Source organism: Carassius gibelio, chromosome A18, assembly GCF_023724105.1.
Source record: "Carassius gibelio isolate Cgi1373 ecotype wild population from Czech Republic chromosome A18, carGib1.2-hapl.c, whole genome shotgun sequence".
Lineage (NCBI taxonomy): Eukaryota > Metazoa > Chordata > Actinopteri > Cypriniformes > Cyprinidae > Carassius > Carassius gibelio.
Window position 1 is genome coordinate 22,296,424 of NC_068388.1, and position 15,278 is coordinate 22,311,701.

At 37.0% G+C, this 15,278-nt stretch overlaps 2 protein-coding genes across 2 annotated transcripts in view; both read right to left on the reverse strand.

The window, feature by feature from the left end:
* Positions 1 to 1,834, reverse strand: part of LOC127934289 (serine/threonine-protein kinase pim-3-like) — a 32,801-nt gene extending 30,967 nt beyond the window's left edge. The window contains exons 1-2 of the mRNA XM_052531568.1: positions 1,725 to 1,834; positions 1,457 to 1,510 (exon numbers count right to left, since the gene is read on the reverse strand). The gene's annotated coding sequence lies outside the window, so the exon portion shown is untranslated. The remainder of the gene's footprint in view (positions 1 to 1,456; positions 1,511 to 1,724) is intronic.
* Positions 1,835 to 6,038: 4,204 nt separating this feature from the next.
* The window catches only part of LOC127934419 (serine/threonine-protein kinase pim-1-like), a 46,505-nt gene continuing 37,265 nt past the window's right edge, over positions 6,039 to 15,278 (reverse strand). The window contains exon 10 of the mRNA XM_052531794.1: positions 6,039 to 6,195. The gene's annotated coding sequence lies outside the window, so the exon portion shown is untranslated. The remainder of the gene's footprint in view (positions 6,196 to 15,278) is intronic.

A 15,278-nucleotide genomic window follows, 5' to 3' on the forward strand; every position in this document is an offset into this window, starting at 1 on the left:
TCTGGGATGTTTTGGACTGCAGGGGACAGACGTTGTAGACTGGGCCTCTGATACTGCTGCAACTATTGCAGGAACCATTGGAGAGCTGAAGATACAACAACTTCTCAGGTGGTCTTATGTGGTGGCCTGAAACAAAACAGAAACAAATACAGTATTATTACAAGTGTTAATACACTACGAATGACATTTTATAAGGTAAAACATACAACTTCTTAAATCTAACAATAAAAGCAAAGCGAGAAAACTTGATTCGAAAATTGAAATGTAAAAAAGAAAAATGTTAAATATGTCAAATTATTTTAAGTTGATCTTAGGTTTAGTACCGTAAACCACTTGTGGGAAAGGATTTCCTCCAGCTGAATTCGGTTCTTTGGCTTTATTTGCAGGAGAGCGCGGAGCAATCTGCAGCATTCTGTGCAGAAAGATGAGAGGGACATCTGAATATTACTTTAAACTTAAAACCTGCTTTAATTTAATGATCATATTAGCTGTACGATCTGAGTTCAGGCATCAGAAATCAAGAAAACTTCATGCAATTTCTAACGCCATCTTTCAGAAAGCCACTTGTCCCTGTTTTGTATGTTTAAAATGATAACTGAACTCTTACCATTTGACAGACCAGTTTTGGACCAGAGATGCAGTTTGAGCATGTGCAGATCTAAGAAACCTGGATAATATCCGGCCACTATTTTAAATAACAGAACCCCCAGTGACCAAACCGTCGCAGGCTTGCCGTGGTACTTTCCCTTTATGTGAAACTCAGGAGGGACGTATGTTGCTGTGCCTGGAAGAAAAAGATTTTGTTAGATGTGCAAGTTCGGTTCACAACAGTGACGAGATCCATGACTGTAACAGTGTCGTAATTCTACTGTATATATATCGGGTGCTTCTTGTTGTTTTGGTGACTCACGCCTGGTCAACTCATAATATAATCGTCACTAGAGTTGTAGCTTTTAGATACAGTACATACCAGAGTATGACATGTAGACAGTTGTCCTCAGAATGTCCCCACACCCAAAGTCAATTAGTTTGACTTCAAGTGTCTGGTTGTTGATGAGAAGGTTGCTCGGTTTGATGTCACGGTGGAACACTTGGCGCTGGCAGCACACGTTCGCAGCTTTAGTCACCTGCATCATGACTCGCCGTGCTAAGCTCTCGTTGAGACGTCCACCCTGACGCCCCACAAAGTCTTCCAAAGTCTCGCAAGGAGAGGGACATTCAAGGATCATGACGAAATGGTCATTGTAGTCCTTCCAGTCCAGCAGCTGGATGATCTCTGGCACTCTGGGGCCTTTATTAGCCAGGATTGTGAGGGCGATCTCCAGTGGAACGAGTTGCTGATATCCAGCCTAAAAGAAAGACGTTGGTAAGATAGAAGTTGTTTTCCAAATAAGCACTTAGTCCAGTTTTCCTACTAGTTAGTGAGAGGAGAACAGAGAGAGTGCATCTTACTTACAATGTATAAACTTGGCCTGTAGGTTTCGGTCTTATTAACATATTTGACCGCCACCTGATCAAGAAAACAAACAACAATTAACTTGTGAAGAGGCCACCATTAAATGTAAACAGACAAGTTTTGTAAAGTTGAATTGAATTTAAGTTCAACCAGGACAAAAAGATACACTGAGAGGCCTTGCAAACAATAGCATGACATCACAGGAGTATAAAGATGAGACGGGGCAAAATCACTTCGCTAGATAAGTTTTCATCAAGTTTTCACTTACTTTAAGGTCATCCTCCAAACGTCTCGCCTCATACACAGAACCAAATCCACCTTCACCCAGCAGATCACCCAGCTGGTAGTGGCTGGAAATGAAGTCTGTTACAAGATAAAACAACTGCACTTTTAAACATTTGTTATAGTTATTATTCCATTTGATTTTATATAAAAAATCTTAAATTACACATGATAGCATTTACATCAGTAGAGACTACAATGAATATGTTCATGTTATTATTTGTCATCCCTAAACTATGTGCATATAAAATTACAAAAACTATTATTATTTTTTTTATTTCCTGGATGAAAGATCTGATCATGACCTTAATCCATTTTCAAGTTGATTTTATATGTGTTGATGTGGATTTTATTTATTTAAAATTTGAGATTTATCACATTTTATAAATTCTTCATTGAGGAAACCTTAAAAATTAGACCAATTAGAGACCGAACAAGATACTTAAAAGCTATTATAATCTATCATTTAAAACTAGAATGATTCAATTGATTGATTAATGAATGTCCCAGTAATGGATGTGTAGGTATGAATGATGACTGGTCATGCTCATGTCATTTACCATCACTGCATCTGGCTTTCTGTTCTTTCTGGTTCTTCACTTTCTCTCTCTGCTGCTCTTGCTCTTGCTTCAGCTCTTCTTCACCCTGAACTGGGTTCGAGCTGCGCTTCAGATGTTTCTTCACAGCTCCGTAGAAAGAGGCCACCCTCCACCACTTCTTTTTCTTCTTCTCTTTCTCCATCACCTTCCTCTCCTGGTCGTTTCCCTCAGCAGCATCAGCAGTGCTCTCACGAGGATGTTGTTCCTCTGTGCTGCTGCTGGGGTTTGGGGGTGTGCTGAGATCACATCCGTGGCTATCTGGGCCTCTATTTGCCAGGATGTTGAGGTCCTTCTCCTCTGGAAGACGGTGTGGAGATCCAAGCTAAAAGAGAGACAGTTTTTACAACGGTAAGGTGAAAGTTCTTTTCCAAATGTAGTTTGTAGTTTGACTTAATTTAAATCCAACCAGGACAAAAAGATACACTGAGAGGCCTTCCTAACAGTATAATTATATAACCAAATGATGAAGATAAGACAGGACTAAATGTATTTGCTAGCTAGGCAAGTTTTCATTCATCTTTTACTTACTTCAGGGTCATCCTTCAAACGTGTCGCCTCATCATCAAATCCACCTTCACACAGCTGATCACTCACGAGGTTGTGTCTGACATTGTAGTCTGTTAAAAGATGAAACAACGGCAGTTAACCTAAAAGTTCAAATATTTGTATTATTCAATTTTAATTCATATATAATCTCATAGAATTATTTTTAAACATATCCTGGATCTTGCCCTTGATCAGTCTTCAAATTTCTTTATTTATTATTGTGATTATGTGATTTTTTTTTTATTTAAGATTCGCCTGATTTGACTTATCTATATTGAGGAAACATTAAAAAAATAGGAAAAGGGTATTGAAGACTAAATAAGAAAGCTATTATAATCTATCCTCTAGATTAACTTACTACAAATGGATATCCAGGGATAACTGATGGCATTTGATGTAAAGTAGAGAGCTTCAGTAAACTGTGCAACATATTCTTATGAGTTGATCATTGATTTACCATCACTGCATCTGTCTTTACACTGGTTCTGGTTCTTCACTCCCTCACTCTGCTCTTGCTCTTGCTGCAGCTCTACTTCACCCTGAACTGGGTTCGAGCTGCGCTTCAGATGTTTCTTCACAGCTCCAAACAAAGAAGACAACCTCCACCACTTCTTTTTCTTCTTCCCTTTCTCCATCACCTTCCTCTCCTGGTCGTTTCCCTCAGCAGCATCAGCAGTGCTCTCATGAGGATGTTGTTCCTCTGTGCTGCTGCTGGGGTTTGGGGGGGTGTTGAGATCACACACCTGACTCTCCGTCAACGGATGAACTCGACAAGGTCGCTGAAACATTGTTGTCAAAATCGATAACAATCGCTGAAAATAACTGCTCAGTTTCACTCACCACTGCTACTAAACCCACAAAATGATTTCTTGGACTTATAAGTTCTACGAAATCGAATTCTTTCTGTGACGTCACGATAACCTGCGCGCCCTTTTTTTTTCACGCCGCTCGCGCCGGATTCACGAAGCATTCTTAAGAAAAAAATATTCTTAACTGCCATGTTCTCCTTCTAACGTAAGGGGAAAAAAAGTATGCAATTTCTTGCATTTCCACGAATTTTTATTTTTTTACAAAACAAGTCAGAAAGGGAGTTCATTTTTAATTTAAGCCAACAAATAAATGAACAATCTTTGGCGGTATAAAGCACACTCGTGACAGGCTCTTTATTCAAAAACATGCGCGTTTATTGTGATTTTTACGAAGTGTTTTTCATTGAGTTTATCAGCGAGTCTTCAGCAAGAACCAGCACTATTTCAATAATGCATGTCATTTTCTTCTTCGGAATTTTTTTTTTACAAGAATCGCATTTCTTAAGAACTTTTTGGAATTTTTCTTAGGACATTTCTTAACTTATTTTTCTTACAGATTTCTTAAGATGATTTTCGTGAATCAGACCCCTGATTTTAATATTTTAAACTGGGATCATAATGAATACCAGGAGCCTATCATTCAATGACAAGAGTAAACTATACCTAAAAGACCGATTAAACAATTGTTAAACAATTCACAATTTAAGTAGAAAAGAAAAACATGTTGCCCACCATATGAAACTAAATATATGTATTAAATGTATTTTATGAATTTAAATATTTAAATTTCATATAAATGCAACTCTTATAATTATCTGGGCCTATCTGTCTATAGATATAGACTAAGGTGACCAGATTTCTGAAATTAAAACCGGGGGCACTTCAGTGGTCAAAATATCACTGAAATCTCACTTGCCATTATCTACGAATTAAAAAACTGTGACAGTATGTTTTTGTGTTTTTATTTGATTGTTGTGGGTTCCATACATTAATTTCATAATTGATACAGTGGTGTTTGAGGATCAAACCTACCCCAGGGTTTTTTTTTTTAATACAATTCACCAAAAATCACACCGAAAAATAATAACCATTGTAAATATCCTGGGGTGTAAAAAGTCCACTCTGGTAAGAACAACACTAAACATTTAAAAAAGCTGTCATGTCTATATATCAAAACATGAATTATATTTAAATTCTTGTCACTGACAGTATTTGCACTCAGCCATTTTGTGCATTCAACCAATATACTACAGTTGAAACATATATCAAAATGAACTATATATATATATATATATATATATATATATATATTAGGGCTGTAACGGTACTCAAAAATCACGGTTCGGTACGTACCTCGGTTTTAAAGTCATGGTTCGGTTCATTTTCGGTACAGTAAGGGATAGAAATGCATAAACATTAAACTGCAGGTTGTTTATTACTATAAACTTTTTTTTAACAATTTGTTTTTTAAAATACTTTTTAATGAAATATATATAAAATAAAAAAAGAATAAGAAATAAAATACTGCTGCAAAGTTCTCCACTAAATAAAATACTCTCAGTCTTAAACCACGCCACGCTCACGCCACGCAGCCAGTGTGTCACAGACCTTAGAATCAGGGCGGGATTTGCGCTGAACGCGTAGACTTCCGCCACTTAATATGTTCATTTGGAAACACGAAAATGTACCCATATTCTGCATACAAAATATTGCATTCGGTACACACATGCTCCATACCGAAAGCCCTGTACTGAAACGGTCCGGTACCAATACACGTACCGTTACACCCCCAATATATATATTTATATATATATATATATATATATATATAGAGAGAGAGAGAGATTTCTTTTAATTATTTATTTCTATAAATAAAGCACAGAACTTCTAACACATGCAGTGTGATTGTGTGAACATTTCTGAGCAGCAAATGTGATAGACCTGTAAAACAATATATTCAAGATTCAAGATTTTATTTTTCACATAAAAGTTATATAACATACAAAAAGCAGTGAATTGTAGGTCTGGCATACTCTTTATAGACTGTGCTAAAAATAAGAAAATTAAATATACACAATATATTAAACTACTACACAGATGATGTGCAGAGATGTTACACAGAAAACTGCTTCACGGATGATTTCAGCAGATTTCTGTGTATTGTGAGAGGGCCGTGTTTTACTGCTTCACAAAAGACTCAAAACAAATCGATGCACTCCACTGTGCTGAGCGAGAGCGCTTCTCTGCTGCCTTTACGTGTTAACAGAAACTTTGGGTTTCCCACTTATGAAGTCCTGAGTGCTTCATGTGAGCTGCTGCAGTCTTAGGCCCACCACAAATGCTCTCATTGGTTGAGACACGTGATGACACCCATCCCAAGCCAGTACTGATCAACATCCCACTACTCCTAAAGCGTTAACGCGACAATAACACTTTAACTTAATATATATTCTAGTTTAAAACAGCTTTTCTGGGATGTTTTGGACTGCAGGGGACAGACGTGGTAGACTGGGCCTCTGATACTGCTGCAACTATTGCAGGAACCATTGGAGAACTTCTGAGGTGGTCTTATGTGGTGGCCTGAAACAAAACAGAAACAAATACAGTATTATTACGTGTAAATACACTACGAATGACATTTTATAAGTTAAAACATACAACTTCTTAAATCTAACAATAAAAGCAAAGCGAGAAAGCTTGATTTGAAAATTGAACAGAAAAATGTTAAACACGTCAAATTATTTTAAGGTGATCTTAGGTTTAGTACCGTAAACCACTTGTGGGAAAGGATTTCCTCCAGCTGAATTCGGTTCTTTGGCTTTATTTGCAGGAGAGCGCGGAGCAATCTGCAGCATTCTGTGCAGAAATATGAGAGGGACATCTGAATATTACTTTAAACTTAACACATGCTTTAATTTAATGATCATATTAATTGTACGATCTGAGTTCAGGCATCAGAAATCAAGAAACTTCATGCATTTTCTAACGCCATCTTTCAGATAGCCACTTGTCCTTGTTTTGTATGTTTAAAATGATAACTGAACTCTTACCATTTGACAGACCAGTTTTGGACCAGAGATGCAGTTTGAGCATGTGCAGATCTAAGAAACTTGGATAATATCCGGCCACTATTTTAAATAACAGAACCCCCAGTGACCAAACCGTCGCAGGCTTGCCGTGGTACTTTCCCTTTATGTGAAACTCAGGAGGGACGTATGTTGCTGTGCCTGGAAGAAAAAGATTTTGTTAGATGCTCAAGTTCGGTTCACAACAGTGACGAGATCCATGACTGTAACAGTGTCGTAATTGTACTGTATATATATCGGGTGCTTCTTGTTGTTTTGGTGACCCACGCCTGGTCAACTCATAATATAATCGTCACTAGAGTTGTAGCTTTTAGATACAGTACATACCAGAGTATGACATGTAGACAGTTGTCCTCAGAATGTCCCCACACCCAAAGTCAATTAGTTTGACTTCAAGTGTCTGGTTGTTGATGAGAAGGTTGCTCGGTTTGATGTCACGGTGGAACACTTGGCGCTGGCAGCACACGTTCGCAGCTTTAGTCACCTGCATCATGACTCGCCGTGCTAAGCTCTCGTTGAGACGTCCACCCTGACGCCCCACAAAGTCTTCCAAAGTCTCGCAAGGAGAGGGACATTCAAGGATCATGACGAAATGGTCATTGTAGTCCTTCCAGTCCAGCAGCTGGATGATCTCTGGCACTCTGGGGCCTTTATTAGCCAGGATTGTGAGGGCGATCTCCAGTGGAACATGTTGCTGATATCCAGGCTAAAAGAAAGACGTTGGTAAGATAGAAGTTGTTTTCCAAATAAGCACTTAGTCCAGTTTTCCTACTAGTTAGTGAGAGGAGAACAGAGAGAGTGCATCTTACTTACAATGTATAAACTTGGCCTGTAGGTTTCGGTCTTATTAACATATTTGACCGCCACCTGATCAAGAAAACAAACAACAATTAACTTGTGAAGAGGCCACCATTAAATATATACAGACAAGTTTTGTAAAGTTGAATTGAATTTAAGTTCAACCAGGACAAAAAGATACACTGAGAGGCCTTGCAAACAATAGCATGACATCACAGGAGTATAAAGATGAGACGGGGCAAAATCACTTCGCTAGATACGTTTTCATCAAGTTTTCACTTACTTTAAGGTCATCCTCCAAACGTCTCGCCTCAAACACAGAACCAAATCCACCTTCACCCAGCAGATCACCCAGCTGGTAGTGGCTGGAAATGAAGTCTGTTACAAGATAAAACAACTGCACTTTTAAACATTTGTTATAGTTATTATTCCATTTGATTTTATATAAAAAATCTTAAATTACACATGATAGCATTTACATCAGTAGAGACTACAATGAATATGTTCATGTTATTATTTGTCATCTCTAAACTATGTGCATATAAAATTACTAAAACTATTTTTTTTTTATATATTTCCTGGATGAAAGATCTGAATGTCCCAGTAATGGATGTGTAGGTATGAATGATGACTGGTCATGCTCATGTCATTTACCATCACTGCATCTGGCTTTCTGTTCTTTCTGGTTCTTCACTTTCTCTCTCTGCTGCTCTTGCTCTTGCTTCAGCTCTTCTTCACCCTGAACTGGGTTCGAGCTGCGCTTCAGATGTTTCTTCACAGCTCCGTAGAAAGAGGCCACCCTCCACCACTTCTTTTTCTTCTTCTCTTTCTCCATCACCTTCCTCTCCTGGTCGTTTCCCTCAGCAGCATCAGCAGTGCTCTCATGAGGATGTTGTTCCTCTGTGCTGCTGCTGGGGTTTGGGGGGGTGCTGAGATCACATCCGTGGCTATCTGGGCCTCTATTTGCCAGGATGTTGAGATCCTTCTCTTCTGGAAGACGTTGTGGACATCCAAGCTAAAAGAGAGACAGTTTTTACAATGGTAAGGTGAAAGTTCTTTTCCAAATGTAGTTTGTAGTTTGACTTAATTTAAATCCAACCAGGACAAAAAGATACACTGAGAGGCCTTCCTAACAGTATAATTATATAACCAAATGATGAAGTGAGACAGGACTAAATGTATTTGCTAGCTAGGCAAGTTTTCATTCATCTTTTACTTACTTCAGGGTCATCCTTCAAACGTGTCGCCTCAGCGTCAAATCCACCTTCACACAGCTGATCACTCACGAGGTTGTGTCTGACAGTGTAGTCTGTTAAAAGATGAAACAACTGCAGTTAACCTAAAAGTTCAAATATTTGTATTATTCAATTTTAATTCATATATAATCTCATATAATTATTTTTAAACATATCCTGGATCTTGCTCTTGATCAGTCTTCAAGTTTCTTTATTTATTATTGTGCTTATATGAATTTTTTTTATTTAAGATTCCCCTGATTTGACTTATCTATATTGAGGAAACATTAAAAAGATAGGAAAAGGGTATTGAAGACTAAATAAGACAACTATTATAATCTATCCTCTAGATTAATTTACTACAAATGGATATCCAGGGATAAATGATGGCATTTGATGTAAAGTACAGAGCTTCAGTAAACTGTGCAACATATTCTTATGAGTTGATCATTGATTTACCATCACTGCATCTGTCTTTACACTGGTTCTGGTTCTTCACTCCCTCACTCTGCTCTTGCTCTTGCTGCAGCTCTACTTCACCCTGAACTGGGTTCGAGCTGCGCTTCAGATGTTTCTTCACAGCTCCAAACAAAGAAGACAACCTCCACCACTTCTTTTTCTTCTTCCCTTTCTCCATCACCCTCCTCTCCTGGTCGTTTCCCTCAGCAGCATCAGCAGTGCTCTCATGAGGATGTTGTTCCTCTGTGCTGCTGCTGGGGTTTGGGGGGGTGTTGAGATCACACACCTGACTCTCCGTCAACGGATGAACTCGACAAGGTCGCTGAAACATTGTTGTCAAAATCGATAACAATCGCTGAAAATAACTGCTCAGTTTCACTCACCACTGCTACTAAACCCACAAAATGATTTCTTGGACTTATAAGTTCTACGAAATTGAATTCTTTCTGTGACGTCACGATAACCCGCGCGCCCTTTTTTTATCACGCCGCTCGCGCCGGATTCATGAAGCATTCTTAAGAAAAAAATATTCTTAACTGCCATGTTCTCCTTCTAACGTAAGGGGAAAAAAGTATGCAATTTTCTTGCATTTCCACGAATTTTTATTTTTTTACAAAACAAGTCAGACAGGGAGTTCATTTTTAATTTAAGCCAACAAATAAATGAATAATCTTTGGCGGTATTAAGCACACATGCAGCGCGCGCACACTTCATCTCGTGACAGGCTCTTTATTCAAAAACATGCGCGTTTATTGTGATTATTACGAGTTTATCAGCGAGTCTTCAGCAAGAACCAGCACTGATTCGATAATGCATGTCATTTTCTTCATCAGATTTTTTTTTTTTTTTTACAAGAATCGCATTTCTTTAGAACTTATTGGAATTTATCTTAGGAAATTTCTTAACTTATTTTTCTTACATATTTCTTAAGATGATTTTCGTGAATCAGACCCCTGATTTTAATATTTTAAACTGGGATCAATGAATCCCAGGAGCCTATCATTCAATGACAAGAGTAAACTCTAGCTTACCTAAAAGACCCAGATTAAACAATTGTTAAACAATTCACAATTTAAGTAGAAAATAAATACATGTTGCCCACCATATGAAACAAAATGTATATATTAAATGTATTTTATGAATTTAAATATTTAAATTTCATATAAACGCAACTCTTATAATTATCTAGGCCTATCTTTCTAGGTAGATAGAGTAAGGTGACCAGATTTCTGAAATTAAAACCGGGGGCAGTTCCTACTTCAGTGGTCAAAATATCACTGAAATCTCACTTGTCATTATCTACGAATTTACATAGGACGGTATGTTTTTGTGTTTTTTATTTGATTGTTGTTGGTTGCATACATTAATATCATAATTGATACAGTGGTGTTTGAGGATCAAACCTACCACAGGGTTTTTTATTTTATTTTATTTTTTATACAATTCACCAAAAATCACACTGAAAAATAATAACCATCACAAATATCCTGGGGTGTAAAAAGTCCACTCTGATAAGAACATACATCACTAAACATCATTTATAATAAATATAACATACAGGGCTCATTTAAACACTTTCTGGAAATTTGTAACATTTCATTTAAAAAAAGCTGTCATCTCTATACCAAAACAGCTTAAAAATATATCAAAATGAACAATATATATATAGAGAGAGAGAGAGAGAGATTTATTTTATTTATTGAGGGAAAAAACAGCTACTTTGTTACCTCAAAATGCTTCTTCAGATTCGAGATATAATAAAAAAAATAAAAATGAATGAGTACTTAAGTTAATATAAAATTTAATGGAGTAAAAAGTACAGTATTTTTCTTCAGAAAGGTAATCAAGTAAAAGTACAAGTAATCAGTTTACATTTTGCATGAAATAAAAGTACAAATACCCCCAAAATAATCCTCACACTAAAAAATGTTGGGTTAAAAATAACCCAACCTGTAATCCAGCTACGGGTTGGTACACTCTAAAAATGGCTGGGTTAAAAATAACCCAATTGGCAACCCAGCACTGGGTAAATATTGGACAGAACACATGCTGGGTTAAAGTAACCCAGCATGCTGGTTTACACATTTTAACCCAGCATGCTGGGTTATTGAGAAAACCCAAGATAGAGTCATTTTTACCATTTGTGGGTTTGCATTTTTATGATTCTGGGTTATTCTTGCTGGGTTATTCTCATAATTTCACTTTTGCTTAACAAAGCAATCATGGATTAATAAATAATGAAGAATACAGGTTATTTAGACTGTAAAAAAATATTTTTAATGCCATCTGACATTAAAAAATTTGTACCAATGACAAACAACATGGAATTTTCCCTTTTTTTGTTTCCAGCAAATGCAAAATAAATAAATAAAAATCACAGAAATAAATTTGCAATAAATAAGAAAATTATTTCTGAATGACCTGTGTCTAGCTGTTTAACTATTACATTTTGAGATTTTTAGCTATTTAAATACACAGTGAAATGACATTGACAATTAACATTCTTTAAATTTAAATGTAAAATCATTTAAAGATGTCCTTAAATTTATATCAAGTTTATAAAGACTCCTACGTAGGTAGATGTGCACTGCTTAGGGTAGTTCAACATATAGTTCACCCAAATATGAAAATTCTGTCATTTATTACTCAACTTCATGTCGTTACAAACCCGTAAGCCCTTCGTTCATCTTCAGAACACAAGTTAAGATATTTTCGTTGATATTCGAGAGCTTTCAGACCAGGGTGAATAATTAGTGACAATTTTCATTTTGGGGTGAACTATTGTCAAACACTTAAGCTCTGAAGCAAAGATCTACACCTCAGAGCAGTGTACTCCGTTATAGAGCCTGTCTATGGAAGGACAATTTTCAAAAGGAATTGCTAATTATATTTTCAATTGCGTTTTCCACATGTGACAAATTGTGACAATCCAAACACAATTGCAAATCTTGAACAAAAACAGTTTCAAAAACACTGAACAAAAATTACGGTTTCAGTTTTCATGAATGCACAGTGACTGCCAAATTTCAAATGGAAAAACAAAGTCAGTTTGTAGCTGTATTTTCCATGTATTATGAGTAATAAGCCTGTCATATTGATCAAATACTGCATCATAGCAGCTTTACAGTATTAAATAGGAAAATAGTGTGTAATAATGCAAAGGGACAAAAGTAAACACTCAGTTTTCAGTTAAAGTCAATTCGTCATTGATTCAGTGATGTATCGTCCCTCTGTGCAATCAAGTGGATGATATCGCTTGATATTAATTGTCCCCAACTAAAGAAAAACAAGGAACCAAAACTCCATCGGTGACAGAATGGAGAAAAATCCTTGGGAGAAACCAGGCTCAGTTGGGGGTCAGTTCTCCTCTGACCAGACGAAACCAGTAGTTCAATTCCAGGCTGCAGCAAAGTCAGATTGTGCAGAAGAATCATCTGTTTCCTGTGGTCTTGTCCTGGTGCTCCTCTGAGACAAGGTCTTTACAGGGGATCTGTATCTGGGCTCTAGTTGTCCTGGTCTTCGCGGTCTTTCAGGGATGTAGAGGTCCTTTCTAGATGATGATCTCCATCTGATCTGGACACAGACTGGATACGGGTGGCTACGGTGACCTTGGAATAAGAGAGAAACAGACTAATGTTAGCATAGATGCATCATAAGAACAAGTACATGAGGTTTTATGAATTACCATGTCTGTTTTTTCACTGTGTCGCACATGTTACCTGCCAAAACTCAAATGGAATCTTTAGCATCTGAATTTCCAATGCCTCACATTGAAAACTGTCAATTTTTGTCAGAGGTGGGACCATACTATGGAGAGTGTTTGTATTGGGAGGTGACGTCACTCAAAGACAATTGTGCCAAATGCTTTGAACAATGGAGGTTAAGGCACTACTAAAGGCAGCTGCCGCTCCGAGAGATGTGTGATAAAGAACAGACAGTGCAACCCGGATCTACCTATATTCTTGGCACCTCACACAATAAATAATTCTGTCATTTTTACCCCAAATGCAGCTACTATCCCCTGCTAACCGTTAGAGCCACATGGTACTATTGGTCAATATTCACCATTAACCAAATGCTTTTCACCGGAGGAATAAAATATAGGGTAAGATGCAGCTAGGTAAATAAGAGTAGAACTGCAATGTTGTTTGCTGACGTGCATCAGAGTGCAAACAGTGAGAGATTTGGGGTAAAAACTACAAAATATCTCCCAATACAAACACGCCCCATAGTATAGTCCCACCCTTGACACAAATTGACAGCTTTCTGTGTAAGGCATCTGAAATAAAAATGCTTTTCAATTGAGTTTGGACTATTTCACAATGTATATGTCCACATGTGGAAAAATACAATTAAATATACAATTTGCAATTCCTTTTGAAAATAGTGCAGAATATCCTTACCTTTCCATTGATTATGATCAATGCCTGAGAGATCTGCTGTCATTTTTAAATCACCACAACAATTGGATGGGGTTTTGTGGACTCTGCTCAGTTAAGGAATTCCATGTTTGTTCCAACCTTTAAAATAAAATTTAAAAAAAAAGAAAAAATACAAATTGTTTTAATAACAGTGATTCAGTTCAATTAACTGTGTGAAGTTAATCATGAAATTGACCCATCATGATTATGAGTTAAATTCACCTATGAGTTGGTCTACAGAAGCAGAATATGATATAGTGATTGGCTGAAAGGTGTGCTTTCAAACTGTCTAATCAATGGGATGTTCCAGTCATTATAAATCACAGTTTTATGTTAATATGCTGGCTATATCAAACACACACAGTCACTGGCACAGATAAGGGAGATCACACTGCATGCGCGCACACAGACATTTCTATGACAAGTCACGTAGGTAAAACAGTCCATATATAAAAACTTATAGATGTACCAAAGTGATAAGGACAAGTCAAAAACACGATCTGGAAAATTAATATATGATGTTTACGCTCATAAATTAGGTACATTCTGGTGCAGCTTTATAGCACGAATTAAAAATATATGTGCGTTTAAGTTACGTGAGGGTTAACGTTAGTTGATTATCACAGACAAACAATTATGTAAAATGTATAATAAACACGAACTTACCGTTAGACGCCTCAATAAGACTGCACTCGACGAGTTTTTCTCTCACAAATGTATCCATGCGCTTTTCTGACAGGAAAAAAACACATTTTGAATTATAATTTGTATGTAAAAAGACTTTATAAACCACAAAAGCATCAAATCACTTCACTAACGCGGCCAGCGTCACTCGCTGTGCGTGCGCGCACTTTGAAATGCCCTGAGACGTCGATTCTTTTCCGGGAATCACTTTGTTCGAGAATTACTGAACCGGTTTACTTGAACTGGGTCGTTGGTTCTTTTAGACCTGCGATCCGACTATATTGTACGTAATTTGTATGATTTAAATGTCGATATGGACAACTGCAGGCGTTTACATTAGAGCAGAAAGTCGTATTCACTTTTTGAACTCATTTGACTCACTTAAATATCAAATTCACTTTTTCAGTGTCAGAAACTACTTTTTCCTCTATTTTCACAGGTATTCGCATATTTCAGCCATCAGTCACTGTCTGAAACTTAATAAAACTTTATTAATCTGTCGTCTCAGATACCTTAACACGATTATGCGAGTCGCGTAGGTTGGCCGTTTGAGGTAAACAGTTCATCATTTAACGTAAATAATGTTGGCCTGTAGACGTTTAACAGTATTGTTGCTGCAAAAAAAAGTTATAATTCTGCCAATTTAAAATAATTATTATTGAAAACATTAAATAAACTTACCTTAAAACAGTTGAAAGCCGTGGCTTTGCCCCATTGTTCTTCCAAAATGACAGTTGGGGAGCGATTTAAACATCTTCAAGGCGCGTTAAATAACCCAGCGCTGGCCTGAAACAACCCAGCGACGCAACCCAGCAGGTTTAACCCAACACCTGGTAAATTGAAACTACCCAAAAGTGTTTAAAAACAAATTAAATAACCCAACAAAATGACCCAACAGACTCA